The 27728-nt window shown below is 42.2% G+C and overlaps 1 protein-coding gene across 2 annotated transcripts in view; it reads right to left on the reverse strand.

Annotated features, from left to right (window-relative positions):
• The window catches only part of LUZP1 (leucine zipper protein 1), a 95923-nt gene that overhangs the window by 41099 nt on the left and 27096 nt on the right, over nucleotides 1-27728 (reverse strand). The window lies entirely within an intron of this gene.

Genomic DNA, 27728 nt, shown 5'->3' on the forward strand with positions numbered 1-27728 from the left:
GCTGACCTGGCTACAACCTCCAACCACAGGATCCGAGGAGGACTTCTCAGATAGGGTTCTAGATCAGTGAGGGTGCTGATCAACTCACACAGTGAGTCACATGTGGAGTGAGTTACAGACAAAATGCACATAGCAGTCCCACATGTTCCTAGACAGATTAGAAAAAACTAATTGGTCCTGCATCACCGATAGCTTGAGAAGCCACACTCTAGAACAGTGCTTCTCAAACCTGAAAGTGCACCCGAATCAGCTGGGAATCGCCCTGAAGGGCAGGCACTGACTCCGTAGGTCTGGGGTGGGGCCTAAGTTTCCCTATTTCTAACAGGTTCCCAGATTGATCCAGAGGCCACATTTGGAAAGCAAGATTCTAGAATTTCTCATCTTAAAAAACAAAAACCAGGGCGCCTGGGTGGCTCAGTCGTTAAGCGTCTGCCTTCGGCTCAGGTCATGATCCCAGGGTCCTGGGATCGAGTCCCACATCCAGCTCCCTGCTCGGCGGGAAGCCGGCTTCTCCCTCCCCCGCTCCCCTGCTTGTGTTCCCTCTCTTGCTGTGTCTGTCAAATAAATAAATAAAATCTTTTAAAAATAAATAAATAAAAATAAAAAACAAAAACCAGAAACAATAAACTCTCCCTTGATCTCACACCTCCTTCCAGCTGGTCCAGCCCCAATGTCTCTGCTTCTCCTCACAGCAAAACTGAGAGTGGTCTCTACTCTTCACTTCCGTACCCCTCATTCTCAAGTCACGCCAATCAGTCTTCTATCCTCAATGCTCCACGAAAACTGTTCATAAGAGCCAAAGGCCTCAACACTGCCAAATTCTATGTGGTCTCTTCCTTATCCTCCAAATGGCATTTAACATAAATAATGACTCTTCCTCTACTGAAACCCTTTCTTCCTTGGTTCCAGGATATCACACTTTTTCTGATCTTCCTACTAAACGGGTCATCCTCAGTCTGCTCTGCCTTCTCTTCTACTTGACCAGAGACAGTCCTGGGGCCTCTCCTCTTTACTTGTACCCTCCCTTCTTTGGGCAATCTCCTCCAGTCCCATGACTTTTAATATCGATGACCTCCAAATTTTTATCTCCAGCAATGACCTCCCTGAATTCCAGAAGCATATCCAACAGCCTACATGACTTCTCTACCTGGATGTGTAACTGATACCACATACCCATATATTCTCAGATTCTTGATGGTATTTTACCTCCCACCCTTCTTTCCCCAAACTCATTCCTCTTTACATCTTCCCCCAATTCACAATACCACCATTCACCCAACTGCCCAGGCTGAACACCCAGTCGTGCCAGGTGTCTCTTTCCCTCACACCCCACCTGCAAATCCATCAGCAGCTCCTATCAACTCCACTTCCAAATTTTCTTGAACCTATCCCTCTGCTCTCCATCCCCTTTAAAGCACACTAGTCCAAACTACTGGACTTTCACGCTACCTACTACAGAGCCTCCTTAAGTCTCTCTGCTACCAACTCTCCCCCCTATATACACCACTCTCTAGATAGCGGCAAATTAAATTTATTAACATTTAATCAGATCAAGACTCTATTTCTGCTTAAAAACAACATAACAGGGCGCCTGGGTGGCTCAGTTGGTTAAGCGACTGCCTTCGGCTCAGGTCATGATCCTGGAGTCCCTGGATCGAGTCCCTGGATGGAGTCCCGCATCGGGCTCCCTGCTCGGCAGGGAGTCTGCTTCTCCCTCTGACCCTCCCCCCCCTCATGTGCTCTCTCTCATTCTCTCTCTCTCAAATAAATAAATAAAATCTTTAAAAAAAAACAAAACAAAAAAACACAACATAACAAAACACCTCACAGCTTTCCCTTTCACTTAGAAGAATCTAAAGTCCTCACCAAAGTCTACTAGGCCCTGTGTGATCTGGTCCGTTCTTATCTCTATGACCTCATCTCCTACAGGTCCCCTCCCCACTCCCTGATTCTTGCACACAGTGTTCAGCCTTGGGGCCTTTGCACTAGCTGTTTCCTCTTCCCTCTGTAGCTGGCTCTTTTTGGTCACTGAAGGGTCAGCTTAAATTCTACCACCCCTGTAAAGACTTGACCAGACAATATAAGGTATCTCTCAACCTCTAACATATCACTCTGGTTTATGTGCACCTTAGCATTTGACCCTATCTGGCATCTTGTTTACTTGTTTATTGTTTGTCTCTTCCCCCCACCCCTACCCCCACCTTCTGTCTACCTTATCACTATATCCCTGGGGTATTCCACATCTTAAAACGGGGCCTGGCTGACAATAAATAGATGGGTCTGTAGCACAGGGGAGCAATCCAGGCTGGATACATAAATTTATGAGTCACGTCCACAGAGGTGTGGTTACTTAAAGCCAATTGGGTGGATGAGATCACCGAGGGAGAGTATCTACTATGAGTAGAGAGGAGGGCCTGGGACAGTAGAGCATTTCATAGCTGTAGAATGGAGGAGAAGGAGGAGGAAGAACAGGACAGTGTTTCATCACTGGAGCCAAGACAAGAGAGTGTTTCTGGAAGGAACGAGTGGTCAACAGCGCCAACTTCCCTGAGAAAATGACCAAAAAAAATCTGTTGAATTCGGCTTCACGGAAGACCCAAGTGACCTTATCGAGAGGTGTACAGTGAAATGACAGAAACCAGCCTGGGACAGGCTAAGTGGAGGGAGGCAGTGAATACAGACAGCTGTTTAGAGACGTTTGGCTATTCCGAAGTGAAGGTGATGGATCCAAGAGGACGCAGGGTTGAGGACACTCGGTTTCATCTGTTTCTGTTTAAAGGAGGCCCTATCCTAGCACCGCCTCCTGTACGAGCGGCGAGTCACCCAAAGGCTTGAGCCTTCTTCCTCAGCTTAGAATTCTACTCTCCTTGGACTGATTCCCAAATGTCCAGAGTATCAATCTGGAAGTCTTTTTTTATACATACATCTCATCTTCCTCACTACAACGGAAGATAAAAATGCCCTTCCATACACTTCCCCTTGGTGTGTCAGGAACAGAAGACGTGGCTGTTTATCCTGGAGGGCTTGGGTTTAGAAGGTCTGCTCTGCCATTTTAATTTCAAGGCACATTTTGGAGGAGTCATTATTTCTACCCCAGCAAGAATTTTCTTTCCATTTTATAGCCTCTAGAGAGCTTCCCTTTGTCTCTGTTGCACACTCCTCCTGCACCCTGCCTGCTGCCCAGGCAACATACTATGAAGGAAGGAATCCACACAGTCTCAGAAGCCAGGCAATCTCGGTTCCCCTACAATTCAGTCACACAGCAGTTCAAGTGATACCACTTCCCAATCTCAGGTTCTTCAAGTGTACACAGAGATTCTCTCTAAACTTCACAGGGCTGATGTCGGGATTATAGGAAAATACACATTAAGTGTACACACATAAGGCCTGGCATAAAGTGTATCCTATAAATGTTAATCCAATTTTCTCCTCATCACCATTCGGATAAAGCATTACACCCCCTGCACATTTTTACTCAGTTTCTCTTTCCCTCTAAGTGTACCACGAAGCCCTTGGGAAAAGAACCTTGGGAAATTCACTGGCCCAGTTCCAGCAGAAATAATTTTAAAGTAGTACTAAAAGAGGTGGGCGGGACCAGAGGTGTCACCGGGCAGCATCAGAAAGGGCCGGGAGGACGCCCTAGTCAGAAGACCTCAGCGGGCTCCACGCCCGGTTCTCAGCGTCTCCCCACCACTCCTCGTCCAAGTTCCCTTCTTGTAGCCTTGCATGTGTCTCTTTACCTCGCCCCCTTCGTAAGTCCTGCTTGCTAGCAAGTGTCAAGTCAGTGTCTTCAGTATTACAAACACACAGAACAAAGAGCACACACATACTGGGCAGTATGCTGGGCAATGAAATCCTCAGACCCAGTCCTGTCTCTCCAGTTTACTGGTTCTGTGACCCTTGTGGATTATTATAATTCTCTGAGTAGAAGTTTCCTCGTTTGTATAACAGAAATGACCAATATATCTGGACTATAAGATTGTAAGGATGAAATGAAATAATATATGTGAAAGTACTTTGGCCACTATAAAACATGGTTATTGTTATATTATAGGTACACAAGGCAGCTGCAGAGTCTACCTTTGGCCAGTTTGGGGTGCTATTAAGAAAGTCCTCAGTCCTGGAGTAGTCTGTTCTATGATCTATGGCTACCTGTTTTTATCTCAAGTCCTCCCATCCCTGGCAGCTGAAAAATTTATATTCTTTCTGATTACACATGATTCTCTTTTCTTGGCAAGGATTCTTCAACTTCTCTGACTAAATGGCTCCATGTCCCCAGAATGGTAAAGACCACTGGCCCTGATGCTCTATAAGGGCCCTTTGTGGCTCTAACATTCTAAGCCTATCCATCCTTTGCACCCAAAGTACTTTGTCCGTATCTCTACTTGCACAATTTCCAGTCTACTTTGCATTACAGCTTTATTTTATATCATCTCCTAAGGAGAGAGCAGAAGGTTGTCTGAGTTTTATGTTCCCCATAGCACTTAACATGGAACTTTGTACACAGAGCTTTGTGCTCCAAAAATATTGGCTGATTGACTCAATGCTAATTTCTATTTTTTTTGCACTTATTGTCCATACCACACAATAATTATAGACTACCCTCTTATTCTTTTATGCTTTTTTGTACCCTTACAGGTCTGGCAGAGTGTGAAACACATTGTCAATATCTTTTTAAAAGACTGGTGACTGGTTTATTTCTTGGTCAAGGTGAAAAAGCCCTATCAACCTATCCTACCTATGATTTTTAACAACTGCTCTGGTTACTGACAAATACAAACATGGCATTTATCAGACTGTAACAGAAGGAAACTGCATAACAGAGTTATTACACAGATAGAGGCAAATGAAATGCACAGGTTGAGGGGCCTTTTTCTTGCTAGTGGCATCAAAAATATGGTAAAAAGGCAAATATATTGATAGTCAGCAGATCTGGACTCCAGAGTTTATCTCTAGAAGATGGGCACTCTCCTAAAATGGCTCCCAATGATCTCCACCTGCTAGTGTCCATGTTCTGTGTGGGCTCCTCCCCTTGAGTTTGGTCTGGGCCTCATGACCTTCTTCTAACAACAAGAATATGGCAAGAATCAGGAGATGTCATTTCTGAGATTAGGTTATAAAAGACTGAATTCTTGGGGCGCCTGGGTGGCTCAGTCGTTAAGCGTCTGCCTTCGGCTCAGGTCATGATCCCAGGGTCCTGGGATCGAGTCCCGCATCGGGCTCCCTGCTCCGCGGGAAGCCTGCTTCTCCCTCTCCTACTCCCCCTGCTTGTGTTCCCTCTCTCGCTGTGTCTCTGTCAAATAAATAAAATTAAAAAAAAAAAAAAAAAAAAAAAAAGACTGAATTCTTTCTTGCTGGCACTTTCTCTCTTTTGCCATCTCTCGCTGTGATGAAGCTAGCTGCTGTGCTGGAGAGGCCCATATGGCAAGGAACTGAAGGTGGCCTCTGTCTACCAAACAGCAAGAAACTGAGGCCCTCAATCCAACTGCCCACAAGGACCTGAATCCTGCCAACCACCTCTGAGTGAACTTGAAGCTGGTCCTTCCTCAGTCCCACCTTGATGGTTGATATCTTGATTATAGCCTGTGTGAGACCCTGAAGCAGGGGACCCACTAAAGCCATGCCCAGCTTCCTAACCCACAGAAACTGATATAATAAATGAGTATTGTTTTATGCTGCAACATATATACCCTGTATATTTAAAAAAGGGAGGGGGGCACCTGGGTGGCTCAGTCGGTTGAGCGTCCAACTCTTAGTTTCGGCTCAGGTCATAGGTCTCAGGGTTGCAGGATCGAGCCCTGCGTCAGGCTCTGCGCTGAGCGTGGAATATGCTTGAGATTCTTTCCCTCTCTCTCTGCCCCTCCTCCAGCTCACACTCTCTCTAAAATAAAGAACTAAAATCTTTAAAAAAAAATTTTTTTTTAAATACAGGGAGGGGATGTGGAGAGAGAACCTATGGATTAAAAGATTCTTAAAAAAAAACATATCGGGGCGCCTGGGTGGCTCAGTTGGTTGAGCGACTGCCTTCAGCTCAGGTCATGATCCCGGAGTCCCGGGATCGAGTCCCGCATCGGGCTCCCTGCTCAGCGGGGAGTCTGCTTCTCCCTCTGACCCTCCCCCCTCTCATGTGCTCTCTCTCTCTCTCATTCTCTCTGTCTCAAATAAATAAATAAAATCTTTAAAAAAAAAAAAAAAAAAAACATATCGGGGCGCCTGGGTGGCTCAGTCGGTTAAGCATCTGCCTTCGGCTCAGGTCATGATCCCAGGGTCCTGGGATCGAGCCCCGCATCGGGCTCCCTGCTCCACGGGAAGCCTGCTTCTCCCTCTCCCACTCCCCCTGCTTGTGTTCCCTCTCTCGCTGTGTCTCTCTCTGTCAAATAAATAAACAAAATCTTTAAAAAAAAAAAAAAACAAACATATCAACCAATCACAATGTATGGATCTTAACTGGCTCCGGATTCAGACTAACTGTAAAAAACAAAACAGAATCATTGACGAGAAAATGAAAATTTGAATGACTGGATATTTGATGGTATTAAAGAATTCTTAAGTTTTTATGTGATTATTAAAATTGTAGGTTTTTTAAGAAGCCCTTAACTTTTTTTTTTTAAGATTTTATTTATTTATTTGACAGAGAGATAGAGAGCACAAGTAGGCAGAGAGGCAGACAGAGGGAAAAGGAGAAGCAGCCTCCCTGCCGAGCAGTGAGCCCAACGTGGGGCTCGATCCCAGGACCCTGGGATCATGACCTGAGCCAAAGGCAGCCGCTTAACTTACTGAGCCACCCAGGCGCCCCAAGAAGCCCTTAACTTTTAAAGATACATAATGAAATGTTTACAGATGAAATGATATAATGTCTGGAATTTGCTTCAAAATAATACAGAATGGGGTTAAGTGGATAAGGGTATAGATGAAATAAGATTGGCCATGAGTTCCTGACTGTTGAAACAGTGGTTGGGTACATGGGAGTCCCATTTTTATCAAGTTTCCTTTTGTATAAATTTGAAATTTTCTCTAACAAAAAAACCTAAGAAAGGGGAGGGGGTGGGTAGAATCCAAGAGCCCAAGGGCTCTTCTAGTTCTGACAACCTAGGATTAGGTAATAATCCCATAGTACCTCAAAGTCTATGCTACAGCCACTCTGACCTTCCGCAGGTTTCCTACAGTGGATATACCATTTCAGTCCATGCCAGTGACCAACATTACCAACTTTCCCACAAAAAAACTCTGTTGAGCACTTAGATTTGATGAATTAAGATTAAGAAAATAAGAAATTAAGAAAAATAAGATTACTGGGCGCCTGGGTGGCTCAGTTGGTTAAGCGACTGCCTTCGGCTCAGGTCATGATCCTGGAGTCTCTGGATCGAGTCCCGCATCGGGCTCCCTGCTCGGCAGGGAGTCTGCTTCTCCCTCTGACCCTCCCCCCTCTCATGTGCTCTCTCTCTCATTCTCTCTGTCAAACAAATAAATAAAATCTTTAAAAAAAATAAATAAAAGTACAAGAAGGTGTCCAATATCATAAATAAAATTTAAAAAAGAAAAAAGAAAGAAAAAGAAGATTACTTGCACAATTTGGCCCATATAGATAAAGAGGATGGAGTGATATGGTGGATAATTGTTAGAAGATGCTTGACACAAACTAGAAGGAATCACCCTAGGTCTTCCTGGTTTGGAAAACCAACTCCTGTTGCACTTTATTGTGACCTGCCTGGGGACACTCCAGCCTCCCACCTACATGGATGTTTTAACACTTCCTCCCTGTGCTGTGTATAGACTTAATTTCTTAATCCCTTAAAGTTTTCTTTCAACTGCCGTGAATGACCTATTTTCCAATTTCCAATTGTGTTCAACTAATTAAAAAAGAAAAAGAAAACCCTCATGATCAAGAGTTCTACAAGAAAAGAACTTCAACAGGGAAGAAATCATTTCTTTTTCATGTCAAAGTCTCTGATTCTTAGGTTAGAGAATCAACCTTCGAAGTTCGTACTAAACAAGAAGATTCACACCACAAAGTAAAATCGGGACAGACAAATGAGAACTTCATGACTATATTCTAGCCTCTAGCCTTCACCTCTCTTTAAAAAGAACAGTCCTGAGATTTATACTCCGAGGGGTTTTCAACCTTAGCTAATTAGCTAGGAGCTTTCAAAAATATCCTTACTGTCTGGCAACTGACTCAATTTCCACAATGAGTCAGTCATATGAAAAAGGGGAAGCAGAGGAAGAAGGACTCTACATACAAAGAAACTTAGGAAACATAACAACTTAATGTATCATGTGGCTGGTCAGATCCTTATCCTAACTAACTGCAAAGACATTTTCAAGACAATCAAGGAAATCTGATTATGATCTTATCTAGATACTATTAAGGATCTGTTAATTTTATTAAATTTGATAATGGCATTATGGTTATGTAAGAAAATGTCCATATTTAAATATGCATATAAAAGTGTGTAGGGATAAGGCACCAGGGTGGCTTAGGTGGTTAAGTGTCCAACTCTTGACTTTGGCTCAAGTCATGATATCAGAGTTGTGAGATCGAGCCCCGTGTCCGGCTCCCCACAGAGTCTGCTTGTCCCTCTCCCTCCCCCTCCCACCCCTCCCCACACATGCGTTCTCTCTCAAATAAAATAAAATCTTTTTTTAAACAAGTGTGTAGGGGTAAAATGACATGATTTCTGGGATTTGCTTTAAAATTCCTCAACACATTAAAAACAAATGAAGCAAATGTAGCAACATCTTGAAAATTACTGAATATAGATATACATATACATGAACATAGGTTCAGTATATTAGCCTCCCTCCTTCTGTGAATGTTTGAAATTTTTCATAATAAAAAAAACAAAACTTGAGGGGTGCCTGGATGGCTCAGTCGTTAAGCATCTGCCTTTGGCTCAGGTCATGATCCCAGGGTCCTGGGATCAAGCCCCACCATCGGGCTCCCGGCTCTGCGGGAAGCCTGCTTCTCCCTCTCCCACTCCCCCTGCTTGTGTTCCCTCCCTCGTACTGTCTCTGTCAAATAATAAATAAATAAAATCTTTAAAAAAAACAAAAACAAAAACAAAACTTGAGGGGCACCTGGATGGCTCAGTCGGTTAAGCATTTGACTCTTGATCTCAGCTCAGGTCTTGATCTTGGCTAGGGGCTTGATCTCAGGGTCATGAGTTCAAGTCCTACACTGGGCTCCACGCTGGGCATGGAGCCTACTTAAAAAAAAAAAAAAAAACTGAATGCTAACACCTAGTACAACCAAACTCTTTAGCAGTATCTATCAGAGCTGATATATGACCCAGAATCTTATTCCTGGGTATACACCCAAGAGAAATGAGTGCATACGTCCACCAAAAGACATACTTACACAAGACTTCTGAGTATCCATGGCAGCTCTGTCAAAAAGCCCAAACTGTTAAGATCCCAAATGTCCGGGTGCCTGGATGGCTCAGTCAGTTAAGTGTCTGCCTTTGGCTCAGATGTGATCCCAGGGTTCTGGGATCGAGCCCCACGTTGGGCTCCTTGCTCAGCAGGGAGCCTGCTTCTCCCTCTCCCTCTGCCCCTCCCCGCCACTCATGCTCTCTCACTTGCTCTCACTCTATCTCAAATAAAATATTTAAAAAAAAAGATCCCAAATGTCCATCAGCAGAATAAATAAATAATTGTGGTACATCCAAACAATAAAACATTACATACTCCTACATACAACATAGACGGAATACCCAATATCCAGACACAATGTTGAGCAAAAGCAGCCAGACCCAAAACAGTGCATACTGATTCTATTTATACTCTATTACACGAAACTCAAGAATTCACAAAACTAATCAATGGAGATAGAAGTCACAATAAGTGGTTACTTGGGCAGCCAGTACTGATGAGGAAGAAGCACAAGGGAGCCTTCTGGAGTTCTGGAAATATTCTCTATCTTGACTTGATGAATATCCTGATGTGAGCAGTCTTTACATGAAGTATAATACATAAAAATTCATTGAGTATTGGGGCACCTGGGTGGTTCAGTCAGTTAAGCATCCAACTCTTGATTCCGGCTTAGGTCATGATCTCAAGGTCTTTAGACAGAGCTGCTGGGTGTGGAGCCTGCTTAAGATTCTCTCTCTCCCTCTCCCCCCCCCCCCCGCTCATGCACACTCTCTCTAAATAAATAAAATCTTTAAAAAATTTTTTTAATGGGTCTGCTTCTAGAAGCTTGGCAACAGAGGTTTCAAACTTTTTCTAAGACAGACTTGAGCTACTGCAGATTGGGACAAGTGCAGTGACCTGAGAAATTATGAGAAAGAAAAAATAATCTATGTCTTCTGAGAAAGAGACAATTTCTAACTGATGTATTCCTTTTGTGGAATATTAAGCTAAAATAAGTTATCTCGGGGGCGCCTGGGTGGCTCAGTTGGTTAAGCGACTGCCTTCGGCTCAGGTCATGATCCTGGAGTCCCTGGATCGAGTCCCGCATCGGGCTCCCTGCTCGGCGGGGAGTCTGCTTCTCCCTCTGGCCCTCCCCCCTCTCATGTGCTCTCTCTCATTCTCTCTCTCTCAAATAAATAAATAAAAAAATCTTTAAAAAAAAAAAAAAAATAAGTTATCTCGGGGTACCTGGGTGGCTCAGTCGTTAAGTGTCTGCCTTCAGCTCAGGTCATGGTCCCAGGGTCCTGGGCTCAAGCCCTACGTCGGGCTCCCTGCTCAGCGGGAGTCTGCTTCTCCCTCTCCTACTCCCCCTGCTTGTGTTCCCTCTCTCGCTGTGTCTCTCTCCGTCAAATAAATAAATAAAATCTTTAAAAAAAAAAAAATCACTTAAGGCAGAGAGGACGGAGAGAGTAACCTCTTTGAGAAGAGCATGAATCTAGGGCAAGGGAGGAAAAACTTAGGTCAGTGCTAATGGAACTAAGAACAAAGTTGTAAGAGACTGAATATCACAACTCATATTTTAGTTCTAGCTTCACTACCAACTAGCTATGGGTATGACTTTAGGCAAACTGCTTCATCTCTCCAGGCCTCCCTATGATCTCGCACAGCTTTTAAACAAAGTCTGGAGAGGAAGGTGAGAGGAATCAAGTAAGAAAAGGCCCCTCTGAAAGACCTTAGGATTGCTTCTAACATAGATGGCACTTACCATCCTGTATTTATACCATCCTGTATTGTAATTGTCAACTTGTTTATCTCCCCCCACCAAACTGTGAGCTCTTAGAAGGCCAAGATTATAGTATTTCATCTCCGAATCCAAGCACATGCATAGAACTTGGCATATAGTAATAGTTCAGTAAATGTTCAATGGCTAAATAGCTGGACACTATGAGGAGTGCCTATATTTACGTTCTTACAAGCATAGGTGTACTTATATAAGAAAGAACAATTCATCTCCCACATGTAACACTGAGTAATAACACTGAACATTATTTTCTTTATTAACACCAACTAAAGGAAGTCCAGATTCTAGGATGCCCAGAATCATCAGAAAGGCTCCCCAGAGATGTCCTGCCAGAGGCCTCAAAAGTCCATGCCTCTTCCTCCCTAAATAATATGCCTGCTAATAATACCTAATGCTTATACATTATTTCATAGTTCAAAGCGCTTTCACTCCCATACACTCAATTAATTCTCACAACTCTATGAGGAGGTATTATCAAACCCATTTTATACGTGAGGAAACAGAGGCTCATATTTGAAATAATTTGCTAACCCAAGGCAAGCTGAAAGCTTCTAAAGGAAGGCTTTCACAGGCAGCCCCTGTTGTCAGTGCCCAGAAAAAGAAACAGGAACGTCATAATTTCCAATCCCCCAGTCTCCCCAAATAAGATGGATCGGTAAGTCCACTAGTTGCTTTGCTTTATTAAGCTAACTACCTCTTAAGTTTTCCTTATCCCCATGAGAATCAGTTATACAGATTACTTTTATTTTTTTAGAGAGAGGGAGGGGCAGAGGGAGAGGGAGAGAGAGAATCTTTTTTTTTTTTTTTAAAGATTTTATTTATTTGAGAGAGAGAATGAGAGAGAGAGAGAGCACATGAGAGGGGGGAGGGTCAGGGCAGCGGGCCCCCCTGCTTAGCTATGTAGCTTGTAGCTCAAGACAGAACCCACCTTAACCTTCCAAATGAGCAGGGAGGTTGCCAGAAGGGTTAGGTGTGTATTGCTCTGGGAGACTGTCTGTCCCCTAGGGTAGACATTAAGACCTAGGACCCCAGAGCCCAGCATCATCTTACAAAGAGGGCGGGGATCGAGTGTGGATCCTGCTGTTCTTGCTGTCTAGCTATGTGGGCTGCAGTCTAGTGACTCCCCCATTCTGGGCCTCAGTTTCCTCATCTATAAAATAGGCCTAAGAACTGGGCTCTCACGGCACCTGCCATGACAGGCTGGACAAGATTTTTGAAGGGCCTTCCTCTTCTTCTTTTGTTTGGGGTAGTCACTTAACCAACTGAGCCACCCAGGCACCTGGAGAGAGAGAATCTTAAGCAGGCTCCACACCCAGTACAGACCCCACACGGAGTTTGATCTCACAACCCTGAGATCATGACCTGAGTAGAAATCAAGAGTCTGACACTTCACTGACCGAGTCACCCAGGTGTCCAGATTACTTTTACTATGCTTTAAGCAAAAAAAAATAAGGCCAGCCCACAGCCACACTCAAAAGCTACTAGCTAACCTCCCTGTGTATAAAAAGCTGAAGAAGTTAAGAGCAAAATTTGCTCCAACGGGAAGCTCTAAACCCTGCCAACCAGAGAGCCCTGCAGCACTCGGGGTATTTGTCAGCCATGCACAGCTGATTCAGTCTGTACTTGCTCCAGTATTTTCTCACTAACTTGTAAGGTTACTGTTTTCTCCACACTACTGTGAATTCTTACAAGAGCAAAGGTCACATCTTCCAGTTAGGAAGGTCCAGCTCCTCTAAATGAGCATATAGTACCCAAAATCAGACCACTAAACATGTTTTTGTGTCCCAATAATTGACATAAACATAAACTGCCTTTCCCAAAATTAAAAATTAAAATACTTTAAGTAAATAAAAATCTTTAAAAAAAAAAAAATCACTTAAGGCAGAGTAAAATAAGGACCAAGAAAGATGGGCACAGAGTGCCAAGTTAACTGGAAAAACAGCAAATCAGATTCTAAGGCAGTTCCACCCAAGGTCGTCCTTGGGGTCCCACAAGGGATCATTCTGAATTTATTTATTTTATTTTTTTATTTTTTTAAAGATTTTATTTATTTGGTAGAGACAGACACAGCGAGAGAGGGAACACAAGCAGGGGGAGTGGGAGAGGGAGCAGCAGGCTTCCTGCCGAGCAGAGAGCCCGATGCGGGGCTCGATTCCAGGACTCTGGGATCATGACCTGAGCCGAAGGCAGACGCTTAACGACTGAGCCACCCAGGTGCCCCATGGATCACTCTGAATTTAAACACCACATTACATCTGTGCAGAGACCTATAGTACCAGTGCATGCATTAGGGCGGGGGCCTAGCATACCAGTTCTCTCTCCTGGAGGAGCATCTCCATCAGCAGCAGCTCTCCCCCTCCCCCTGCCCCAATTACTCCCCATTCACATGCCCTGAGGCCCAGCCACAGGACTACAGGAGCTAAGCCAGACAGAAATAAAAGTTGGAGGAAATTAGCATGCCACCTGACACTTTTCTGGCACAGCCTGAACTGATTAATTTAAGTTACAAACATGACTGAAGATTCCACTAAGCTGGTGAAACTACTCTTACTCTGCAAACTAGAAATAGCTTATTTATCAAACGGGAGCATTCCTCAAGTTTTTTCTTCCCTATCAGCAACCCAAAGCTCCATTTCCTCAAATCCCTCACCTACAGTGTTTTCTTGGATCCCAGTCTCCCCACCTCTCTATCTTCCCCACTCCTCACCCTAATCCCCTGAACAGAGCAAGAGACCTAAACTCCTTTGCCCTAACTCAAGCTTTTAAAGTTTTTTTTCCAGTTACAAACATGTACAAAGATTGGAGGCTACTGCCTTGTGTAAAGCCACAACTAGATGGGCTGAGCTGCAGCAAATAATGAAAAGCAAAGAAAAAATGAAGGACAAGACAGGGCATGATCAGGAAGTCAGCTAAATGCTTTTCATTCAGGCAGGACTGGAGGGAACCCCACCCACTGGGAAGAAGAAAGCATGAGGTGAATGGTTTCCAGTATAGAGCCAGACTCTCTCTGGATTTAGGTCCTTACAACACAGCTATCAAGCCTGCTCTGGGGACAGACTCATCCCCAAAGAGCTCTGAGTACCCTACAAGAATCATTAAGCTGGGCACCTGGGTGGCTCAGTTGGTTAGGCGACTGCCTTCGGCTCAGGTCGTGATCCTGGAGTCCCGGGATCGAGTCCCGCATCGGGCTCCCTGCTCGGCAGGGAGCCTGCTTCTCCCTCTGACCCTCCCCGCCTCATGTGCTCTATGTCTCTCTCATTCTCTCTGTCTCAAATAAATAAATAAAAAATCTAAAAAAAAAAAAAAAAAAAAGAATCATTAAGCTGTCCTCGGGTTGAAGTGACATTTTTAGGGGGAACAAATTCCCATAATTTAAGCCAAACAAGCTAAGCTTAAACTGCAGATTTTCTAGTCATACAGAGCTGAGAGCGGCTCAAATCATTCTACTAGGAAGTGGGAGCTCAGACGAAGCTGGAAATCCTGTCCTCAGTAGCTCTCCCTCCCGATGGGCCCTGAGGTAAGCTGGCACACCTTTTCCAAAGGTGGAAACTGACTGTGGACTTTGAACTTCCTTATGGCCCCTTGTTCTTTGCAATAGCATCAGAAGAGTGCCACAATACTATGCCACCCTACATAGACTGAACAAAGCATTTGCTATTCTAGAACAGTTACTTGGGATACACATTAATATACTCCCCACAGATCCAACTCTGAAGTCTTCTCTCACTTATTTTTAACCTTTTACATTCTCTTTAAAAACAAAAACAAGGGCGCCTGGGTGGCTCAGTTGGTTAAGCGACTGCCTTCGGCTCAGGTCATGATCCTGGAGTCCCTGGATCGAGTCCCGCATCGGGCTCCCTGCTCGGCAGGGAGTCTGCTTCTCCCTCTGACCCTCCCCCCCTCATGTACTCGCTCTCTCTCATTCTTTCTCTCTCAAATAAATAAATAAAATCTTTAAAAAAAAAACAAAAAAAAAAAAACAAAAACAAAACTGGCTTATCTAGAAAAGCCACAGTCTTAGAAACATTCCTGGGGGGGGGGGCGGGAATTAGACTGAGGCCCCCTCCCGGGGTTTATTGTGGTCAAGTTCCCATACAGAATCTATGCTGTGTGTCGGAGCAAACTTCGAGTTGTGGCCCTTCATCAAACAGCATCAGAACCTTCCAGGATCCATGATATCAAAGAATATCAGAGCTTAAAAGATCTTTGAGGATCAATTATCCAGCCATTCATTTTAAAGATGGGGAAAATAAGATCCAAAGAGAGGGAAATGGAGGCTGGGAGCAAAATTAGACCTAAAAGCTAGGTGTCCAGAATCCCAACCCAAACCCTTTAAGCCACACCATACCTCTTCATAAGACTGAGTTTATGGGAGTCAAGTGGCTAAGGAAAGGGAGGGAAAAGAAAGTAAATATATGGTTCCAAGCAAAGAGACCAACTCCGTGAACTCTCCTCCTCCTCTGGGCTTTGTGGCGTGACTCAGGGCCAGTTTCTGCTCCTCCATATGCTCTAATTGCAAGAGCTTTTCTATTAAACATTACATAATTTTTACTAAGAAGCAAGATATAAATTCCAACCCACACCCTACCTGGGCCTCCCAATCACTGGCCAGGCAAAGTCAAAAACAACCAAGTGCTACAATGGAAGGGCTACAAGAACCCTGAAGCAGAACCAGAACAGCCCTTGGTGGAAGGGGCAAATTTTAAAAAGATGACTCAACTGGATGACCCTATTGAAGGAAACTATATCACCAGCTTCATATTCTAGTATCCAGTATCTAGGCCTTGGAGAAAATTTTGATTCTCTGAATCTTGGTTTCTTTAACAGTAAGATAAAAAATGAAGACTTTCATTCATTTGAAGGCCCTTTCAAGTTTTAAAAGGCTCCACCTCGGGGCACCTGGGTGGCTTAGTTGTTAAGCATCTGCCTTCAGCTCAGGTCATGATCCCAGGGTCCTGGGATCGAGCCCCTCATTGGGCTCCCTGCTCAGCAGGAAGCCTGCTTCTCCCTCTCCTATTCCCCCTGCTTGTGTTCCCTCTCTTGCTGTGTCTCTTTCTGCCAAATAAATAAATAAATAAATCTTTTAAAAGAATAAATAGTATGGTGGGACGCCTGGGTGGCTCAGTCGGTTAAGCGTCTGCCTTCGGCTCGGGTCATGATCCTGGGGTCCTGGGATCAAGTCCCGCATCGGGCTCCCTGCTCTGCGGAGAGCCTGCTTCTCCATCTGCCTCTGTCTCTCTGTCTCTCATGAATAAATAAATAAAATCTTTAAAAAAAAAAAAAAAGAATAAATAGTATGGTGACTAACAACATAATAAAATAAAATTAAAATTAAATAAAAAATAAATAAAAGGCTCCACCTCTTTCCAAGAGGCCAAAGGAAGACCGTAACCACAACAGTACCCAAGAGGCAAGGTACAAAAGTCTTAAGCTGGGCCACCAGTCTGGAGATGGGCCCTCGCAGACAGGCTTCGAAGCTAGCCTTCCCACAACCTGACCGTGAATATCAAGGGTACCACTAAAATTCAGTATGGGGGAAACAGTGCATACTTTCTTCAACGGTGTGCCCACTAGAATGTTGGCTGTGACGCCTTTAAGGATCTGGTTTGACCATCTACAGATGGTTTAAATTTGCCACTGCTGATTGTTTCCAGCCCCTCCACTGAAATCAAACTGAGTATTTATTGGGTGTCTACCACTAAATATATTAAATACTTTCCCAATATCCTCATTCTCGTTTTCCCTTTGATTTAGCATTTTAAATGTTAAAGACCTGTGAAAAAAATGTAAAAACCTAATCACAAGTAAATAACTAGAAATTTCAATTAACAGAAAACAAAACAAGACAAAACCACTGAGCGTAAGCAAGCTTTTTTCTACAGCATCTAAGTCACACAGCCAATGCAGCATTCTCCTTTCAGAGTCTGCTCCTTCCCAGGGATGTGGCTGATGGTGAAAACACCAAATAATGTAAGCAAAGAGGACCAGTTTGGTTTCCTGCTGGCTCATCAACAAAACATCTTAACATAGAGGCTACCGTATATCTGAGACTAAAGCCAACAACTGAATCAATGCAAAAGGAAATACAAGCTCCGATGTAAATTATGAAAAGTAATGAATCTTAAATAAGCAAGGACTTGCCTGCCCACGCATTAAGGCTGGGGAAAAGATGATTTCTATCAACAAGATTACAAACACTAATTTTCAAACCTCAGTATAGCTATGGAATTACTTGATAAAACTGTAGATTCCCAGGGACCATCCTCGAATAGTCTCATTAATTGGATCTGTCGTGGAGCCCATATATTTGCATTTGTATTCTGATACAGAAGGTCCAAAGACTATGCTTTTTAAAATACTGTGAGGAAAAAGCACATTGTTAGCTCTCCTGGACACTTAAATGTACGTTTTCTGGGAGGTGTAACCTACACTATGTGTTCTGAGGATGCCCGACTGATTTTCAACAGTACCAGACCCACTCTCTCCCATATTGAGAATCAATATGGGCTGATTTTAAGCACTTTAATAAGGTAATCCCCACTCCCACCTCCTAAAGCCACTTCCAAAGTCAGTGTCACCTCCACTCCTCATACCAAAGACCCTTCTAAAGGGTTACTGAAACACACCATTCGGGCTCCTTTTCTTTGATGGTGACTCACTGGCTTCATTCTGGGCTGTGTGTTACTTCTCAGAAAAGTCTTCCATTCCATCCTATCTAAAGTGAAATCCTCTCTAAAAATAAGCACCCCTTCTCTAACTTGGACCTTGCTTTTTCTGTTTTATTTCTCTTCATGGTACTTAGCATTACCAGAGATTCATTATATTTTATATTTATTTACACTCTCCCTTACTAGGTCATAAGCTCTACTAGAAAAAGGGCTTTCCCACCACCACCACTGTATTCCTAGCACCCAGAATGGTACCCGACATACCGTGGATGCTCAATAAATGTTTACAAATGAATGAAACACCATTTCAGAAAACAAAGTAAGTTCTTGGTCTTTCATCCCATTCAGTTTGCCTTCCATATGCACTGTCACCAGTGTCATCCTTCAGATGGCAAATGGCTCAGGAAGCTGAATCTGGGTGCCTGCCCAAAAGGCCCTCTGTCACATGACTTTCACTGCCCTATGGTAATGTGAGATTTTTTCCCCCCCCAACTGAACTGCAATAGAGGTTTAAAGGTCCAGCCTACAGATGTTTCCAAATGACTTATATTCCATAGGAATGACTTGGCTTCTACTATGTGAGAAGTCAAATGCAATGTTGGCAAACACCAGTGTGAGAGCTGCAAGTTTTAACAAAAGCAGAACATAGTATGTTGGCAGCCAAACATACTTCACTCGATTCTGTACTGGGTCAGCCAAACACTTTCTGTCAAGACACAGCTAACTCTCACCACACACATTTGCCTATTCATTCGCTTAGGGGCGATAATGACTTATAAAAGACACACTATACCAAGTGCTTCATATACATCACCCTAATCTTCAAAACAATCCTACAAAATAGGTACTATTATCCCCATTTTATAGATTAGGAATTTGAAGCTCCAAGGAGTTAAATAACTTACAACTAATAAATAAGTTAGCAAGGAGTGCCTGGGTGGCTCAGTCAGTTAAGCGTCTGTCTTTGGCTCAGGTCATGATCCCAGGGTCCTGGGAATCAAGCCCTGTGTCAGGCTCCCTGCTCAGTGGGGTGTCTGCTTCTCCCTCTCCCTCTGCCTCCCATCCCCACTCTCTCTCTCCCCCACCTCAAATAAATAGAATCTTTAAAATAAATAAAATAGTAGCAGACTAGGTTCTGAATTCAAGTCTACTTGACTTCAAATTCTTGCTTTTTTCATTTTAACACTTTTCATTCCCAAGGCTCCCCCCATCTCCCATCCCCTGCACTAAGCCTGGCACATAGAACACGTTTGATAAATGTTTGCTGAATTCATGAGAGTTAAATAGGACATTTTAACTCAAACTCAAGAATCTGCCTAAGATCAAATTCTTCAGTCCAACTTTAGCTTAAAAAAAAAAAATCATGTTCATTTAACTCCCTTTGAATAAGTAATGGAAAACACAGCTTTTTCAGTTATTCCAAAATGGAACCTATCAAAACATAATTCTTATTATGGAAATCTGGATATAAAGCAAATGAAATCATAAAAGCAGTGTTGTTTAGCACATTAGGAGGCAGACATGAAGTAAAATCTGAGTTCAAGTTTCTGGTGTTTCAGCTATAAAATAGTGATAAATGCTCTTGCCTCCCCACCCAACAGTAGTGTCCTAAGATTTAAATGTGATAATTCTTATAAAAACACTTCACAAACTGTAAAGCGTTATACAGAGATAATTATTAGTGTGATCTGAACCTTGACAGCAGAATAAGAATCTGATGTAAGTCTCAACCTGTAAGGCCAGCATTATTTAAAGTTCCACTACATGTGGAAGCAATGTAAGAGGTAAATGTCCTAAACTCCCAACTAGTCCTAAACTTTCCCAAAGGAAGGAAGGATGTGACCAAGAGAGTACTATCTTAAGTGAAGTATGTCAGACAGGGGCGCCTGGGTGGCTCAGTCATTAAGCATCTGCCTTCGGCTCAGGTCATGATCCCAGGGTCCTGGGATCGAGCCCCACATCGGGCTCCCTGCTCTGCAGAGAGCCTGCTTCTCCCTCTCCCACTCCCCCTGCTTGTGTTTCCTCTCTCGCTGTGTCTCTCTCTGTCAAATAAATAAATAAAATCTTAAAAAAAAAAAAGAAGTCAAAGACAAATACCATGTGATTTCACTTATATATGGAATCTAAAAATCAAACGAACAAACAACAAAAAGAGAAACAGACTCATAAATACGGACGATAAACTAGTGATTGCCAGAGGGGACAGAGGTGGAGAAATAGGTGAAGTTATAAAATAAGTAAATTTCCAGTTATAGGGGCGCCTCGGTGGCTCAGTTGGTTAAGCGTCTGCCTTCAGCTCAGGTCATGATCTCAGGGTCCTGGGATCGAGTCCCACATCGGGCTCCCCCAGGGAGTCTGTTTCTCCCTCTGCCTCTACCCCTCCCCTGGTTCATGCTCTCTTGCTCTCTTGCTTGCTCTCTCTCTCAAATAAAATCTTTAAAAAAAAATTTCCAGTTATAAAATAAATAAATCATGGGGATAAAAAGTACAACAAAGGGAATATAGTCAAAAAGGAAAAAAAAAAAAAGGAAATGATGTGCCTTACCCTTTTTATGTCTTAAGTCCTATTTCTCCAACTGCACCATTAAGTCTCTCAACGGCAGAGAACTGGGATATAAACATCAATATAGTTTTGTTGTTTTGAGAAGGACTATGAATGACCTCACCACAATGTACAGAGGGGAGAGGAAAGGGGAGCCTGGGTTCCTCTATATCCTGATAATTCCTTCCTTTCATGCTAAGGCACTTACCCATTCAGATAAATCAGATCTATAAACCAGGATGATTAAAACAAGAGTCCAGATGATTTCTTCCAGTTTATAAAAGCTCACTCTTAGGGACAGCCAATAAACACTATCACAGCATAAGTCTACATACTGGCTTAGTCCTCCATTAGCTAAAGAAAAAATAAGCAGAATACAGAAAAAATTCTCAATAATCTTAAATACATTAATTTTAAATAAAAGACTATATAGCATTAGTCCTAGTGAATGTCCTAAAGTGCATTTATCAATGACATGGCTGAGATTGGTAAGAAATGATAAAATCCTTCTTAAACCAGTGGGGTTTGGTTAGGTGAGAGACAGTGAGTTAATTAGTTAAGGAGCTATCGGGATTGTATGTGTAGGTGGTTGTATTTTTTTTAAGATTTATTTATTTTAGAGGTGGTGGAGAGGCAGAGGGAGAGGGAGAGTCTCAAGCAGACGCAGAGTCCAAAGCAGGGCTGGATATCACGACCCTGAGATCAGGACCTGAGCCAAAACCAAGTCCGAAGCTTAATCAACTGCGCCCGCCAGGCGCCCTCCGGTGGTTGTATTTTAAATAATGATCAAGATAAAATCTCACCATTAGGCTCACATTCTCTTATTTTTGGCCCTCAAACATAAGTGACCACTGCCTTATCAAAATCTAGATTATAAAGATGACAATGAGATTTGGAATCTTGCAACACATTTTAACATCAGCATAGCCTTTCTTAACAGTTTCAACATTTCCCCCAATCCATCTCTCAACAACAAAATCCTCCCAACTACTCAGCACCTACTAGTGATACAAATCCCACCCCATCAAACTTTCCCAAGGAAGTAAGACCACTTAAAAGAATTTTTTTCCCTGGTTCATTCTTTTCTGCATCTGTTTCTATATCTACATACAAACCATGTGCCAGAATCACAATTTTACATCTGCAAGTGATCAAGGCTGTTAGAATTTCAAAAAATACAAAGAACATAGCAGTATTAGTTGATTAACAGATTCAGAATACAAGGCACTAATGCACACATAAGATTTATGAGGGGCACCCATTACAACTGGAAACTGAAGTCTAAATTCCTCAGTCTGTCACTCGAGGCCCTGGCATGCTAGTCATTATTATCTTTTCCTTGCCCTGGACAGACTGATCTATTCAATATTTCCTGAGGACAAATTCCTTCATGTTATACCTTTGCCCGGACATCTCCCCTGCCCGGAATGGCTGTCATCTCCTCCTCCACCTCATCAAATCGGTTCAAGAAACAATTCAATGCCATGCCCTTCAGTGGAACTCTTCCATACCCACTACTCATTAATTCTTCCCTTCTTGAGCACCTCCTGCCATCTAGCATATAAGCATATACTACCACGATAGAGGTATTATTCTCTCAAACAGTACACTCATTTGTGTGTGTGTGTTTGTGTTTAAAGATTTTATTTATCTGTTTGAGAGAGAGAGAGAAAGAGAGCATGAGTGAGGGGAAGGGCAGAGGGAGACAGAGAAGCAGACTCCCCGCTGAGCTGTGAGCCCCATGTGGGGCTCGATCCCAGGACCCTGGGATCATGACCTGAGCTGAAAGCAGACGCTTAACCAACTGAGCCACCCAGGCGCCCCTTTTTGTGTGTTTATACCACATTACTCCAACTATTATGCAAAAGTCCTTAAGGTTAGTAGAGACTTGTCATTCCTTTATACTCCCACCAGTACAATGTTATAAATAGTTATTCAATAAAGATCGGTTTAAGGAAAAAGAGTATTTCCTCTCACTTAATACTGCAGAGCTCTCCACAAGAGCATGAATACCATTTTTCTACTTCTTTATCTCCTACAAACACCTAACAGACACTAAATGCACTGAAATAAATGCGCAATTAGTCTCCTGGCACGTGCTTCCAATTACATCTTTAATTAAGTCAACAAATACTCATTAAGTATCTACTATGAGCCAGGCACTAGCCTAGACATCATTCTCATTTGTTTTCAATTTATCATGTTCATTGACATGCTGAAAGGTCCAACACTTGACCATAATAAGCTAAAGAAGCCCTGAACCTCCTCCCCTGCAATCAGATGACCTCATTTTATTGATCAATGAAATGCAACTAATTGCAGCTACCTGCAGGGCACAACACGAACTTGTAGTTACTCCTGTCAGAGACTACACAGAGCACTTCATTGCTTAATTGTATGTCAATCTCTCATCAATTACTGTTCTTCAAGAGAATATTTCTCAAAAAACAACTATGAAAGACAATATGAACTGATATTATATATTAGAAACAGACTTGTCAGGTGTGATAACGGTATGGTGGTTATGTAGTAGAGTATCCTTACTCTGGGGGTTACACATCTGCAGGGTATCAAATAGTTAAGAAAAAAATGGATACATATAGGGCGCCTGGGTGGCTCAGTTGGTTAAGCGACTGCCTTCGGCTCAGGTCATGATCCTGGAGTCCCGGGATCGAGTCCCACATCAGGCTCCCTGCTCGGCAGGGAGTCTGCTTCTCCCTCTGACCCTCCCCCCTCTCATGTACTCTCTCTCATTCTCGCTCTCTCAAATAAATAAATAAAATCTTTAAAAAAAAAATGGATACATATATACAAATATACATATATACTACGTAAGTACAATAAGGCAAACAGTTGATAATTAGTGAATCCAGCTAAAAGGTTTAAGTATTTATTAGATTATTAACTTTTTCTGTAAGTTCAAAATTTTTCGTAAGAAGATAGTGGGGAAAAATGTTCCTCTTAAAAATTTTATTTCTAAGTTGTAACTACTTGGTTTTGAGCACAAGCTTCAACGCATAATTAGACAAAAACTGATCGAGACAGTACTATAGGATCCACAAACTAAACCACTAAAACACGTGAAATATTGACAAAAGAGGTAAGGAAGAGGAAAAACCAGCCATGGCAAAGACAACTTCCAATCCAGACTAGGCCCGGTCCTTAATAAGCAGCCTTGGGCTCAGAAGAAGACACCGTATTTTAGAGCCCTGCTTCTAGAAAGCAGCTGTTCAGTACAACACATGCAGACCCAATCTTTCAGCCTCACCCTCCCAGGGAGACAGTCTATGATGGGAAACTAAGCCACAGACTCACAGTAACAATATATATTATAGGGCTTTCTAAATAAATTTGCTCATGAGTACTTTTCTGAAAATACAATTTATTTTTTATTGCTGTTGTCACTTAAGCAGATGTTAAGAACTATAATCACAACCACCAATGTAATAACTGATTCAGAAAAGGATCATCAGTGAAAGTTAAAACCATTTGGTAGGAGAGTAAGATATTCACAATGTCTCAAAGTCACCCCACAGATTACTTATAAAGGGGAGTAAGTACCTTTTAATGAAGAAGTCAAATTTACCATCAACAATAATGGAGCAGACTAACATTATGTGCCTCCCAATAAGATACAAAGGAAACCTCACAGCATCATCTATGTGGCATTTCTTACCAAAAATGTTTACCCTGCATCTCAGCATGAGAAAACAATCAGACAAATCCAGCTTACGGGACATTATAACTGGCCCAGACTCTTCAAAAGAGGAAGTGTTATTAGACACACACAGAAGTTAAGAGTGGAGATTTTCTAGATCAGGGGTCTTCAAACTAAAGTTTTACCAGAATATAGCCATGCCCATTCATTTACATATTGTCTCTGGGTGCTTTTCTCTTCAAGAAGATAGTATGGCCCGCAAAGCCAAAAATATTTACTATCTGGTCCTTCATAGAAAGTTTGCCAATCCCTGCTCTAGACTAAAAGGGGCATGAGGACCAAATGTAACAAGAAATCCTTGAAGTGGATTCTAAAGGGGAGGGAAAGCAATAAAGAACATTTATGGAACAACTGGGATATCTGAAAATGAACTAATATTGGACAATGTCGTATCAATGTTGAATGCAGAATTATTTAGTGGTTACAGGTTATGATGAATGCAACTTGCTTTCAAATGTTTCAGAAAAAAAATTAGACAAACAGAAAAAAGCAATTATGACTAAAGATTAACAATCGTGAATTTAGATCAGTCGTTCTCAAACTTTTTGATCTCAGGACTCCTTTGCACTCTTAAAAATTACTGAAGACCCCAGAGGGCTTTTGTTTATATGAATCTAGATTTGCCATATAAAAAATTAAAACTGTGAAAATTTTTAAACATATTAATTTTCAAATTATAATAAGCTCATTATATATTACCGTAACATTTTTATGAAAAGTAATTTTCCAAATTCAAAAAATTTAGTAAGAAGAGTGGCACTGGTTTTGCACTTTTGCAACTCTCTTTAACGTCTGTTGTTGAAATATCATACCTGTTTCTGCGTCATGCTTACAATATGGCATTTTGTTGTATGAGAAGAAAATAACAACTTCACACACTATGCACTTGAAAAAAGAGTGCCTTGATAGCCTTTTAAGATGATGAGAGATATTCTTCTATGATACTACACCTAACTTGACAAGTAGTAGTTTCTCACAGGTTAGCTGTAATATGGAATCTGAAGCCATATCCATAGGAACTTTTCATACGCTGTTACATTAAAATCCATTGGTCTATCTTGCACTTTGAATGGATCTTTTACCAACCATGATTTTATAAAATCATGCCCTGATCATCTGGTAAATACTGGCTCACTAAGTTGATAAGAGATGCAGATCTTAAATGCTGACACATTTCATTGTACAGTATCAAAAAATCACTATTTTTTTTTGTTTTGTTTTTTAAAGATTTATTTGACAGAGAGATAGAGAGCACAAGTAGGCAGAGCGGCAGGCAGAGGGAGAGGGAGAAGCTGACTCCCCGCTGAGGAGGGAGCCCGATGCAGGGCTCGATCCCAGGACTCTGGGATCATGACCTGAGCCGAAGGCAGACGCTTAACCAACTGAGCCACCCAGGCGCCCAAAAAAATCACTATGGTTAATATATCACCAATCCTGTCAAAAAAGACTAAGTGTTGGGAAGCTGACAAGCTCATAGTGACAGATATAAGTTACAAAATTCTAATTTTTGCTTGAAATCTGAATTTTATCATTGGCAATAGGTACTTTCAGTTGTTTTCCTTGAAGGACAAACTTCATTTCACTCATTTCCCAAAAAAGTCTTCCAAATACCCAAACCTGAGTAACCCCCTTTGTCACTAATTCTTTCAAGTAAAAATGATGTTTCATGAAAAAAGAGGTTTATTAGCTTGCAACTCAAACAACCAACTCTTCAAATAAACACTATACCCTGATATGTAGAAGTATTTCACCCCATTTCAACACAAGGAATATTAAAAAGATGTGTATTCAAAAATCAAATTTTAATAAAATTAGTAATTTTTACTGCTTCATCAAGAACATTTTTTTAAAGCTTGTATTTATTTGACAGAGAGAGAGAGCACAAACAGCGGGGGAGGGCAGAGGGGGAAGCAGACTCTCCGCTGAGCAGGGAGCCCGATGTGGGGCTCCATCCCAGGACCTGGGATCATGACCTGAGCCGAAGGCAGACACTTAACCTACTGAGCCACTCAGGCTCCCCAAGAACATTCTTAAATGAAACTGACATTTGTTGTTTTACTGCAAGTGTGTCACAAACATCATTATTACTAATACAATTTGATACCACTACCTTGATTTGTGCTAAGGCACCAACAGCTTTATCCACCATTGATTGCTTTTGCATCATCAGGACAAATATCACCACAGTGAAAAAGACAAATGACATCTTAGTATTATTATGAAAATAGTTCTGACCTTGCAGATCCCCTTAAGGGGTCTTGGGGCCCCCAGGGATCTGTAAATAACCCTTTGAGAACCACTGATATAGGTGAAAGGTATATGAGTGCTCATAATACTATTCACTCAATTGTTTAATAGGTTTAGAAATTTTCCAAAAAAATAATTGAAGAGTAAAAAAAAAAACCATAAAGAATTCTCAACTCTTTTAAAGAACAAGAGAAAACTCCTTCAGCAATGTTAATGAATAGGTGGCACAGCAATGTTCTTTTGAAAAACAAAGAACAGTAGTGGAAATTAGCTGTCCAATGAAGGCCCAGTACAAAAATTCAACCCCCTGGGGTTTATTTCAAGAATAATCCACATAACAAGGAACTATACCAACAACAAAACAAATACAGATCCACAGACTTTTTTTTTTTTTTTTTTTTTTTTTTAAGATTGTATTTATTTATTTGACAGAGAGAGACACAGCGAGAGAAGGAACACAAGCAGGGGGAGTGGGAAAGAGAGAAGCAGGCTTCCCATCGAGCAGGGAGCCCGATGCGGGGCTCGATCCCAGGACCCTGAGATCATGACCTGAGCTGAAGGCAGTCGCTTAACCAACTGAGCCACCCAGGCGCCCCAGATCCACAGACTCTTGTTTGGGCTAAATATATTATGGAATTCAGAATTTTTTAGATTTTTGGAAAGATAATATAATAGGGACTAGGGCAATATGCAGTAGGCAAACACATCGATATTTCCACAGTTTAAATATATGAATAATCATGGGGTACCTGGATGGCTCAGTCAGTAGAGCATGCCACTCTTGATCTCGGGGTTGTGAGTTTGAGACCCCACACTGGGGGTAGAGTTTATTTAAAAAGCATATATATATAGGGGCACCTGGGTGGCTCAGTCGTTAAGCGTCTGCCTTCGGCTCAGGTCATGATCCCAGGGTCCTGGGATCGAGCCCCACATCGGGCTCCCTGCTCGGCGGGAAGCCTGCTTCTCCCTCTCCTACTCCCCCTGCTTGTGTTCCCTCTCTCGCTGTCTCTCTCTCTCTGTCAAATAAATAAAATCTTTTAAAATATATATATATTATATATTGTGTATATACACACACACACACACACATATATATATGAATACTAATACTAAGTAGGATAAATAAACCTCATAAATAGCCTCACTTTAGTTCAGGTCAGATTTTGCTATGAAGTGAGTCATGTTTTTCATTTAAGTGCTTTTTGGGTTTTGACACTGCACATAAATAACTGCAGACTCCTTGGGAATACGCTATGCTCCTACTCAAATAATTCCATCAGCCCGCCCTAGTACCTATTCATGGGGCAAGGTTAGGTAGAGAAGAGATTTTCAAGAGAACTGTATTTGTGATTCCAATGAAGCTGCATATTCCATTGAAGAATTGGAAAACCCACATTAACA

This window comes from Neomonachus schauinslandi, chromosome 4 (genome assembly GCF_002201575.2).
Source record: "Neomonachus schauinslandi chromosome 4, ASM220157v2, whole genome shotgun sequence".
Lineage (NCBI taxonomy): Eukaryota > Metazoa > Chordata > Mammalia > Carnivora > Phocidae > Neomonachus > Neomonachus schauinslandi.